The sequence below is a fragment of the Aegilops tauschii genome, chromosome 7 (assembly GCF_002575655.3).
Source record: "Aegilops tauschii subsp. strangulata cultivar AL8/78 chromosome 7, Aet v6.0, whole genome shotgun sequence".
NCBI classification, from domain to species: Eukaryota; Viridiplantae; Streptophyta; class Magnoliopsida; order Poales; family Poaceae; genus Aegilops; species Aegilops tauschii.
This window is the reverse complement of record NC_053041.3, coordinates 388293114-388304134: the sequence shown is the minus strand read 5'-3', so window position 1 is coordinate 388304134 and position 11021 is coordinate 388293114. Positions and strand designations below refer to the sequence as shown.

The window sequence follows — 11021 nt, the reverse complement described above, 5'->3', positions numbered from 1 at the left end:
GGGTGTATAGCTCAGTTGGTAGAGCATTGGGCTTTTAACCTAATGGTCGCAGGTTCAAGTCCTGCTATACCCAAAACAAAAAAAACCACTCTTGTATTCGTAAGGATGCATAGTAGCCTTCAAAGAGCACTCTTTGGCCTTGAGAAAAGCCCCTTTCTCATCAACATCTCGACTTCGCTCGTTGTTTGAGGTAAGTATAAAGGAGATCAGACTGGCTCGGTCATTGATAGGCCGGCCTTCTCCTTATTCATTGGATAGGGCGCGGGGGAAAGTCAAGTCAAGCACTAGTTAGTTGGGGTGGGACGCACCAAAGCAGTGTTCGTTGCACTAGCGCCTTATCTTTTGAAGCTAAACAGAGGCTCGAAAGACGGAGTACGTCCAAAGTCGTTGGCTGCCTTTTTGTAGTGCGCAAGTCAGAGTGAACTTCTTCTTCTGTTCTGCGAATCTACTAACGAGAACTGCCGTACAGTCTTTCTTTTTTTAAGAAAGATCGTAGATGAACGTTTCGTTTCGTTACCTAAGTAGTTGAGCAATTCATTCCAAGGTAAACAAAGAGGTATTTCCTTTTCTCGTTCAGTCCTTCTCTCCTTCCATCCCAGTAGGCCTATTCATGCTTTTTTGCTATCCATCTTGATCAAATAGAAGAAGGGGAAATTCAGACTAGGCAAAACACCTCAAAAAGTGAAAAAAAGATAAAACAACTTTCTTATTGTCAAGTAGTAAACCATAGTTCTCATCCTAGGAAACCATATCGATCATCGGTTCAGAGCTCCCAACTACGAAGCTCTTTTCTAGAGCGAGTCAACAATTCGTGGATCCATGGTTTGGATGAAGCTATGTACCCGGGTAGAGATGATTTGTCTCAAAGATGTTCCGCTCATCCAAGAATCTGAAACTTCATCTACATAAACTCATAAATAGCCCTTTCCTTTCTTTTCTTGACTTAAAAAGGTAATCAATCCTTTCTTTTCATCTTTTATCAAGTCTTCCTCTTCCTGATTGAGTCAATCAGGGATAGAAATTCGGATCAACTATGAGGAGTAGGGCTGCTGGGCAAGTGAATGAACTCTGTCCTAGGCATTTCCAATAAGTTCAGTGAAGTGAGGGCGAAGCCTTTTTTGAGAGGGAAAATACACTCCAAATGATATTCCATAATGGAAGGAATGAAGATTTACTGGAAGAAAAAAATACGATACTTTTCTAGTCGTAGGTAGGGCTACCTATCTAGTTTCGTGCTTCGGGCGTACCAGATTCAATAGGCTAGGTTATAGCTGACAGATTTCTTTAAGAACTAGCCGCCTATAAGCCTCGCTAGTAGTATTCCTGCCCAGTGCCGGAGTAGTGACTCACAAGGTAAGTTCTCCTCGATGCATTTCCAACACTCTCTTTTTCTACGTACACTTTTGATTCCTCAGTAGGTAGGGACAACGTTCGAGATCTCATCCGACCGTCTATTTCTCACTGATTGGGAGATTGGATTGGAATCCGAGGAGAACTGATTGGATGTCATGGAACGAATGGGGCACTACGTTGCTTACCCACTGCTAGCCTAGCGGAGATTTCTCTATTTGTTGAAAGTGGAAAGGAGTCATATTTGAATCGGAAAGTTGGGCTCGTTCACTCACACCTTTCTTTGATTATCGATGACTTGGCTTCTTGCTCAAGTAAGCACCCGGCATACCAATTCATTATCCTTGGGGCTCGGCTCGCTCCTTCCTATCTACGTTATTCTTTCTTTTTTACTCTCGTAATGACGTTCCGAAAGAAATCAAGGTTACCAGGTCACAGCTCTGATTCTTCTTCCCTTATAGAACCTTCCCGCAAGAAATCAGTGGAAGTGGGTCCGCCCCTACAACTCATCAAATCTGCCTTCTTTTCTGTTCTGCGCTGTACATATTCTCAAGTTATGAGAAAGAATGGATTTGAATGCAATTTGGAATTAACAAAATAAACGAATGAAGAATATTTTTACCTCTTATCTGATAAGCAATCAAAGCATTTGAACTGCTCAATGAACAATAAAGAAAGAGCTAAGGTAAAAAAAGTATATGTGTTACTAATAGTAAACCAATTTTATTTGGAGTTTGCTTTCAGCTGAACATGTTATAACTACAAATGAGGTGAGGCTTGATTAGGTGGCTTTGCAAGAACTAGGGAGGAACACAAGTTATGTACTTTAGGCTAAACATATGAATTTAGAAGATCAACTTTTCCAATTGGACATAAACAAAAGCAACCAATAATATATATATATATAAACTTCCATAATATTTTCTCTATGGTGAAGTAATTTCATCGATAACCACTAAACGATTAAGTAGCGATGTATGCAAAGCTAGACAACGAACATTTCATAATACACTCGTTCTGCATATCTTTAGGATAAAAGATAAAACTGCGAAAAAATCCGTTTTCCTAAATAAAAAGATCAAGAAATCTATTTTGTATGGTTCTTATTTCGTTGAAAACGTTTCCATGAGACTTTCTTTCATTGAAGAAGTCCATGACTTGTTCTAGGTGATATGAGGTTGAACAGGCTTTAGAAAAAATGCAAAGAAGGGTACATGAGGGTGGAATAAAAATCAAAAAGATGACCCCTTCTTTCTTCCTGAGCATTACCGATAAATATTCATTCTTTATACGTTAGGTTGGGTTTCAGATGTATATCATTTATTATATGAAACCAAAAAGAAGAAATGACAAGAAAGTTGTATATAGATGGAGGAATAAATTATGATGTGGAAAACAAGGCAGGGGTTCAAATCCTGTCATCCCTACCTATTACTTCTCCTATGGGCAGTAACGAGGGATCAATTGAGATCGATTCAAATTGGACAAAATTCAGAGTTTCATTTTTCTATATGCATGCGGTACAAAAATCATCCTTTTCTTTAGTGCTTTATCTCCCGGAAAGCGCTCTTAGTTCAGTTCGGTAGAACGTGTGTCTCCAAAACCCAATGTCGTAGGTTCAAATCCTACAGAGCGTGATTCTGTTCTTGTTATGTCGAATCCAAAAAAAAGAACTTATATAAATATAAGAAAATGAGACAGTAATGAGGTCCATATCGTCATCGTAATAAAAAGAAAGATCTGCAAGCATTCTTTATGGGAGTCGGGGCTTTCTGATTTGAAGTTGCTAGAAAAGGACCTCTGTGATCGGTTGATCATTAGTCGTTTTTTTAAGGTAAGTAGGCAGGGGTGTCTTGATCGAAACCGAACTTCAATTCCACCCAGCTCAGATTCTATGCAGCAGTGGGGAAGACCTGTTTATACTTTTATTGAGAATTCCATTTCTTCCTGCCGCACCCCAATTCTTTCCCAGCAGTTGAAAATTGATATGAGATCTTGAACCCAGGGGGCTCCTATGTTCTGGGCAGAGGCATTGATGCGGGCTATTAGAATAAGGTGGTAAGGTCCAGGCATCTTCAAACCCCACATATGCCCTCTTTGATCTAGTAAGGGGAATGAAAGAAACAGGAATGTTGCACAGTAAAGTGTCAGCACTCATCCCCAAACTCCATAGGCCCCGCAATAGAAAGAGTTTACTTCGGTGCCGGAGAGCCGAAACCGCTAACCGAAACAAGACATATTCACTTTGACCACAGCCACCCGCACTTGCCTACCCGACTGGCTATTTTAGCTATTCTCTCTTCAACCTTCCTCTAACCTAAAATAGTCGTACCGCTCCCCCTTTAGAGATAGATTTCTTTATTCTCTAAGCTAGCTAAACGCCCGAAACATAATAAGCTAAGCCTCCGTCGATTTAGCCAAAGCAGGCCTGGAGAAAATAATGGGAGTCGGTGTCCCTTAAACGCCTTGTTTCCTCTTCTTTACGGTGGCTTCTTCTTAAATGAAAGAAGATCTCTGCTGCGCTTATGCCTTCAAACCCGAAAACAGTGGTTATTACGACACCAGGTGAAATAGCTGCTTTTTCTTCTCTTCCTCCCCTCGACCTATTGAAGTTGCGCTCACCCGCAGCCCTAAGCCCTACAGTTCCTTCGCTTACCGCCTAATCTTAATCTATTGCCCTGCCTCCAAGAGAAGAAATGGCACCAACCGATACAATGGCAGCTAGTTCCAGGGAAGCTGCTTCAATGGAAGTTGGATTGCCTAGTTGCTTTTGAGTTCGATTTGAACTAGTTTCCAAGCTTTTTTTTCATCCATGCCTATAAGTATAATTATCTTTTCCAATCCGAGTGTTCCATCGGACTTACTCCATTTGCTTCTAGGGTCCATTTGCTTCTAGGGATAGATAGGGCTGGAGTCGTCAGTGCTAGAATGAAATGTGAATGAGAGCATAGATTGATTATCTCACTGCATGTACGTATAGTAACCGATTAATAATACTAAGGGTCCCTAATACTAATCTCGACATGAGAGGAACGTGTCCTCTCGGCCTTGATATATACTAACAAATATGGTTTTTTCACTCAGACATGAGAGGTGAGATCGATTATATGATGGAGACAGATGGAGGAGCAGAAAGTGAGAGATTGTGGCGTGAAGCACATGTAAGGTGTACAACTCCTGAGACGGATGCATCGAGGTGCCGGCCTGTGAGAACGCTCGTCATAGCGTTGCGCCATAATTTTGTGATGGGTCTTTTGTTTTAAAAATAGGAGTTTTTCGGGTCTAGTTTACCGGTCCGTCAATAAATGCGTATGAAAAGTGAAATAGTTGATGTGATGGATGTGCCCGGTATCGATCAATGAAACATCGGCTCGACGCAGGATTTCAATAGAACGAAAAACATCGTAAGTAGTAGAGGGATAGGTACTTATTCCCGGCCAGCGGTATCATTGCTGCTCCCCGCCTAATGCGGATCATTGTGCAATGCTTATGTGAAATCTCAATCCAAAACTTCTTCGTTTCGTTGGAAAAACCAACGCCGACGTCAAGATCAGTCTCCTTTCCTTTCAAAAGTGAGCGAGCAGAGCTGAAAAAGATGGAGTTACCTGGAGATGAGATTTCTTTCTACGGATATGAAGGATAGAAATATGCTATTTGCTGCTATTCCATCTATTTGTGCATCAAGTCCGAAGAAGATCTCAATCTATAATGAAGAAATGATAGTAGCTCGTTGTTTTATAGGCTTTCTCATATTCAGTCGGAAGAGTTTAGGTAAGACTTTCAAAGAAACTCTCGACGGGAGAATCGAGTCTATTCAGGAAGAATTGCTGCAATTCTTCAATCCTAACGAAGTAATTCCGGAGGAATCCAATGAACAACAACGATTACTTAGGATCAGCTTGCGAATTTGCAGCACCGTAGTAGAATCATTACCAACGGCACGCTGTGCGCCTAAGTGCGAAAAGACAGTGCAAGCTTTGTTATGCCGAAACCTAAATGTAAAGTCAGCAACACTTCTAAATGCCACTTCTTCCCGCCGCATCCGTCTTCAGGACGATATAGTCACAGGTTTTCACTTTTCAGTGAGTGAAAGATTTGTATCCGGGTCTACGTTCAAAGCTTCTACCATAGACCTAATTCGAGAAGGCTTGATAGTCCTAAGAAAGGTGAGGGTGGGGGGTTCTATTTAGGAAGAATAAGAAGAATCTCATTCATGTGTTCATGCTAACAGAAGAGCGGATCCAATACACATAAGACTTTTTTTCAGGAAATTCCTAATGTAAATGATGAATTTGGGATGTCATGCCCCACAAGTTAGTTGCCCAAGCGCTCCCTAGGAGGGCAGTCTACCACAAGATAGAGTTTGAGCCTGGAGCCAAAGCCCCAACCCCTCCATTTTAGGTTTTTATCAGGAAAGAATTTCAGGAAGTCATATCGGCCAGATAAGCCTCTGACGGCTCCATATTGATTTTTCCCCAGTTTTCTTTCAGAAGAAGCGGGAGCCATTTTGCATTGAAACTCGGTATCAGCAGAGTCATCTCCTGAGAAAGACTTCTTTCTTATTTATACAAGATTTCAGAGAACATAGTGAAGCCCTCAAAGCGCTAACAAAGTCGTAAGTAGAGAAGTTTTCCAAAAAGATACCTCGTTTTTCCATTAAGTGTGCGTTGTCTGATGAAGAATAACGGGGGAGCCAACTCAATAACCTAGCGGAGGAACCGTCCGGACTTGAAACAGCGGATGCAACCCTTGCATTTCGTTCTTTTGTTCTTTACTCTATTTTCGCTTTGGCACTCACTTCCTTTGGAATAAGGGCATTTTTCTTCTCTACTCGTTCCGTTGACCATCAAACAGTTTCTTAATTATGTTATGTCAAATGATGGGAAAAAGGAAGGAGTAATCAAAAAAGACTAGAACTACCCGATCCGTTGAAATACGATACGAAGGAAACGGACTTCAATCCCTCATTCTTATTGTTTGTTCTTCTGATCCCCTTGTTTTTCACTCGCTGAATTCGGAAGAGGAAAACGACAGCAGCTAAAGTGAGAAATAAACAACTGCTCGGAAAGCTTCGGTTTGAGCGTTGGTTTTGATGACAGTGAAGAAAGCTCGCCCAAAAGACGTACGTGGAACCAATGATACCAAAAAAAGAATCAAATATGAGGAGAACTGGGTGCATTGGTAAACGGCTCCGCCATAGCTTGTACGACTTCTGAATCCTATTAATGGCGCTCTCCGAATAAATAAGTAGATACAGGCGGACTACATACACGTGCTCTCCGAGTAGGGAAAGTGAGAAATCTACGGTCTTCCATCCGCGGATGTGACAAATCCAATCCAATTTGGTCTTGTCCCGTGGCTCGGACCCGGTCGCGTAAATGCAGCTACCACTACGACGGGATACTCTAGTTATTTACTCTGTTTCAATCCCTATTTGTCCATTCAACAGTAGCGTACGGCCTTTGGAAAGCATCTCTTCCTAGAGGGGACTCCCGCTTGTGATCTTCTTCCTTGGGTCGGAGAAAATAGAACTTACCAATTGGAAATGGAAATGCCGAATGAATTGAACCAAGCTACGGAAACTGTGGTTGAGCTTGCCTGTCATCAACGAAGGATGGTTGTGAAGTTGGTGGAAGAAAGCAAACCAATGAATGCAGCTAGTCACCCCGAAAGGCGAGCCCATGTCTTTTGAGAAACTGACACAACCTGTTGTGTTGACTTATCTTATACTAAGGGTCCGTCCCAGCCAACAAGGGATTTCTCATAATTCTAGGATGAAACAGCATCATATCTCAGCTTGATTATGAGAGAGATTGAAGTGAAAGAACCCGGTTTCAGAGCGTGGAAACGGAAAAGAATGAGGTGAAAGGGCCGACCCATGCGGCCCACTTAGAATGTGCTTTGACTTCCCCAGGTTGTACAATAGCACTATTTTCTGGACCCAAGTTCGAAAGGATTAGGGCACTGGATTGAAGAATAGCTCAGTCCGATAGAAACTTAGGTTGGGCTGGCGGAGGGATGAGTGGAGCTTCTGTATGACATGTACTGGTGTTTCATTAGTCCCTTGATCGGGTACCCGAAGCTCGCTTTGAGGAAGCAGTGCCATTTGGTTCTTCCTTCTTTCACGTCCATCCGCGAATGATTTGAGAATTCTTTTCATCACTGTTTGGATCGCAGACTTGACCGTTGTCTATAGAAAGAAAGTGCTCACTCGTTTTCTGTTTGTTTTCATGTGCGCATACACTCAGCCTAATTTAGTAAGTGTGAAGTGGAAGGGCGAGTACGGGTGAAAGCCCACTACCTTCCGGATAAAAGATATGCTCGATTTATAGATAGCTTTGCTTCACTATATAGCGTGGGACGAATTGATAAGCTCTGAATGCAGGAAGGGAAACCTTAGAGCTTTCTTCGCTTATCTTCCCAAGCAGACCATATGATTCTCATTATTCTATTTCTCTGTCTTTCCAACCAGCATTCCCGCTTATTCTGATTGGAGTGATGTGTGGTACCGGGGATAATGCAATTGATGGTGCTTGTGGCCCCACGGAATGACCGTATAAAAGGAAATAGGCAGCAAGGGAGTTGGGTAGACTAAAGATACTGCCTTTAGCCCTCTGCGGCCTTTTTTTTGAAGTCGAGTCGTAAGGAAAGATCGATAGGATTTGGTCCATTTGGTGTCCTTCCAGACGGAGAAGCGAGAACCCTTTCTGCTTTGACCGCTTGCCCTCCTGGCACAGATGTGGAAAAGGTCTCAGTTGCGGAATCAAATATGAATGAAGTTAGAACAATCAGCGTAAGCTCTTTCTCTAGGGTCACTATCAATAATGACAAGAACTCTTACCAACTAGCTTAACGCATCCGGTCTCCTTCTCCTTCGTACCCCTAGCGGATATGAATAATAGGAAGAAACAGGTCCTTTCTAAAGGCGGGCATTAGACCAGAGTTTCGTGAGCCGGAGAAGATCGATAAAGCTTAGAACTTGCTCGTTTGCAGGAGGAGGCGGTGGTATGACTCCGTCCGTTGAACGAGCATTTCGTGCCACCTGTTCGGCGTCCACATCCACTACCATTTTCTGATCCCAGTATCTATAGCAAAATCGCTATTTGCCTCACTCTATAGAAGGCCTCCCGTATGTAAGATCACCAACCAAGTTCCTTTCTTCTTTTGTTTGTGCCATCTTTACCAACTTCTACTTCTTGGCTGGCTTGATGCTTACAGGTCTTGCCTCTGCTGATACTGGTCATGGGGACAAGAACTCCGTGGGAAGAGAGCAGATACCAATCCTAAACAACCCTTAGAATGGCCTCGTCCAAACGGATGATTGTCATTGATAAGACGGGCAGGTGGTATGTTGATACTGAGCCGCTTCCCCTGTAGTTGTTAGCTCGTTCTTGACAAATCCGATCGGGTCTTCATAATCTGGAGTAAAAGGATTCGAACCTTTGCATGCCGATACCAAAAACCGATGCCTTACCACTTGGCTATACTCCAAACAAACGGTAGGTTCCTGGAGAACCGTGGAAACTAGTTAGTTCAAATCGAACTCAAAAGCAATGCGCATTATCTACGCCTTTTTTTGATTCACCAAGACCCGGCTCATACAAACGAATAGTGGGAGTTCTTTCTTACGAATATAAATGGAGGAAATATCCCTAGTACCTTTGTCCTCTGCAAAGATCATAAGATCAGATGGAGTTGGATTGATTTCTCGCATCTACTAGATCAGAGATCAGAGTCAGGGGAGCTCTCGTAAGTGAGCCTAAGTAAGTAGTGTGGTTCGAGCGGATCAGTCACCGCTGAGTTCTGCTTTCCTCGCAGAGTTGGTTTTAGCCGGAACCGCGCTCTTGCCTTCTTCTTGTGCCCCTTGATTATTGATCTGAATTCAAGTTAGATTAGAGAATACCGGTGCCTTTTGATCCACCCTTAGGTTTGAAAACTGTGGAGGTTCAGTTACAAAATGCAGTTTATGAGGCTGCTTTGTATGCCAGTGTGCAGGAAGGAGAGCTGGAAGATATACCTAGATCCCCCAATAGAGAAAAGAGCGAGCAGGTTACCTACTCTTGTGGTGGATGGCGGCACTAGAAGTTGATGCTTTTTATGGACGGACATAGAAATTCGATTTCCAATAGAGCTGCAAACGCTACTGTAAGCCGAAGACGAATGCTGGCCAAAAGTAAGCAAAGCAGGAGAGGCGTCGTTTCCTTCAGTTGGTCAACCAACAGGTCTCCTCACTCTAGCATTTCTTCTTTGTTCGGTCGCAAGGCAGGGAAATGGAGGATTTGTTTCTGCTCTGTCCTTTACCGCATCGATGGATTCAATTTCAGTGGATAGAGCTCAACCTGTTGCCATCGTCATTTCAATCACAATTCACTTGGTAGGTAGACGCTTGTTCCGACCTCCATAGTGGCACTTTGACCTTTTCTCAACAACATCTACTTCTAATCTGCTTGAACGGCCCTCTTGTCATTTGACCCAGAATTGAACGAGATGACACCCACCAATATCTTCCAACACAGGATCTCCCTTACAGGGCCGTCCTTCTCTCTTTCTTCCCAAGAACATCGGGGGTCTGTTCTCTGAACGAGTCAGCACCAGCCCCGTTACCAATACGGGGATCTCGGCCATGAGAACTTGTAGAACTTGTCTCTTGAATTGCATCCCCCCCTAGGCCGACCAGCTAAGTAGGACCCACTTAGCAAAATAGGTCTATAGGGCGCTAGGGAAGGGGTATAGAATGGTACTTGAATCTATCTATAGACATAGGATCCCCCAGCCACTGGAATCCATTGGTTTCTGTCTCAATTCGTCATTTGAACTGAAACTAACTACGAAGGGAAAAGAAAAGAAGGATTCTAGTTTGCCACTACTTGGACTCAACTTGGACTTTCGGAGGAGAAAACCATTTCCATTAATATATGACTCAGTCATAGCCAAGAGATCATCATTCTAATAACAAGGATCTAGTTTATATATCTCGAATTGGGTTCCATAAGATGCCAAAATAGTGGAAGTACCATCACGTCTACCTAAAGCAAATGGTTTCTATAGATTGAGAAATGGTTTCTATAGAATGAGATATAGTCGAATGTACCTTGAATACTTCACGTGCATTCTTCGCTTATAAATTTAGCCAAGATCCAAACATCTCAATCTCTTCATACGTTCTTCCTGTTGAACTCTTCTTTTCGCTCAACAAATGCAAGTTCGTCAGGGTTTGGTTACTGGTTTTCTTGGAAGGGTTTTCTCCCTTGATCTTTTCCCTTGTTTTATGATTGGAATGAAAGTAGGATTGTTTATCCAATCCAAACTATTTATTGAGGGAAAGTAAGATCAATAGTTGGCCCTATTGTCTGTGCTCTGTTTTGTTAAGGATTTCTGTATTGGAAACATAGGCATCCTGCTATTCCCTGCTCTAGTTTCAGCTCAGTCATAAACCTATTGCCCGGGTCCTTTGATACTTGATTTCCTGGGTCAACGGTACCTAGATTCCCCTTTGGCTTGATCTTACCTTGGATTTCTGATTGGAATACAGATTGGATAAACAAGAGGAACTTGGAAAAGAGGGTTGGCCAAAGCATAACGATAGTGCATTCAATCGATTCCACTCTAATTTTTCATATCTTTTCCCTCAATAAATAGTTTATATATGAAAGAAAGTGCCAACTTATTGT

General features: G+C 42.6%; 2 non-coding genes across 2 annotated transcripts; both read left to right on the top strand.

Moving 5' to 3' along the window:
- TRNAK-UUU (transfer RNA lysine (anticodon UUU)) lies at nt 1-73 on the top strand. The gene has a single exon. It is a non-coding gene; the product is annotated as a tRNA-Lys (tRNA).
- Nucleotides 74-2913: 2840 nt separating this feature from the next.
- TRNAW-CCA (transfer RNA tryptophan (anticodon CCA)) lies at nt 2914-2987 on the top strand. Its single transcript has one exon. It is a non-coding gene; the product is annotated as a tRNA-Trp (tRNA).
- Nucleotides 2988-11021: the final 8034 nt, after the last annotated feature.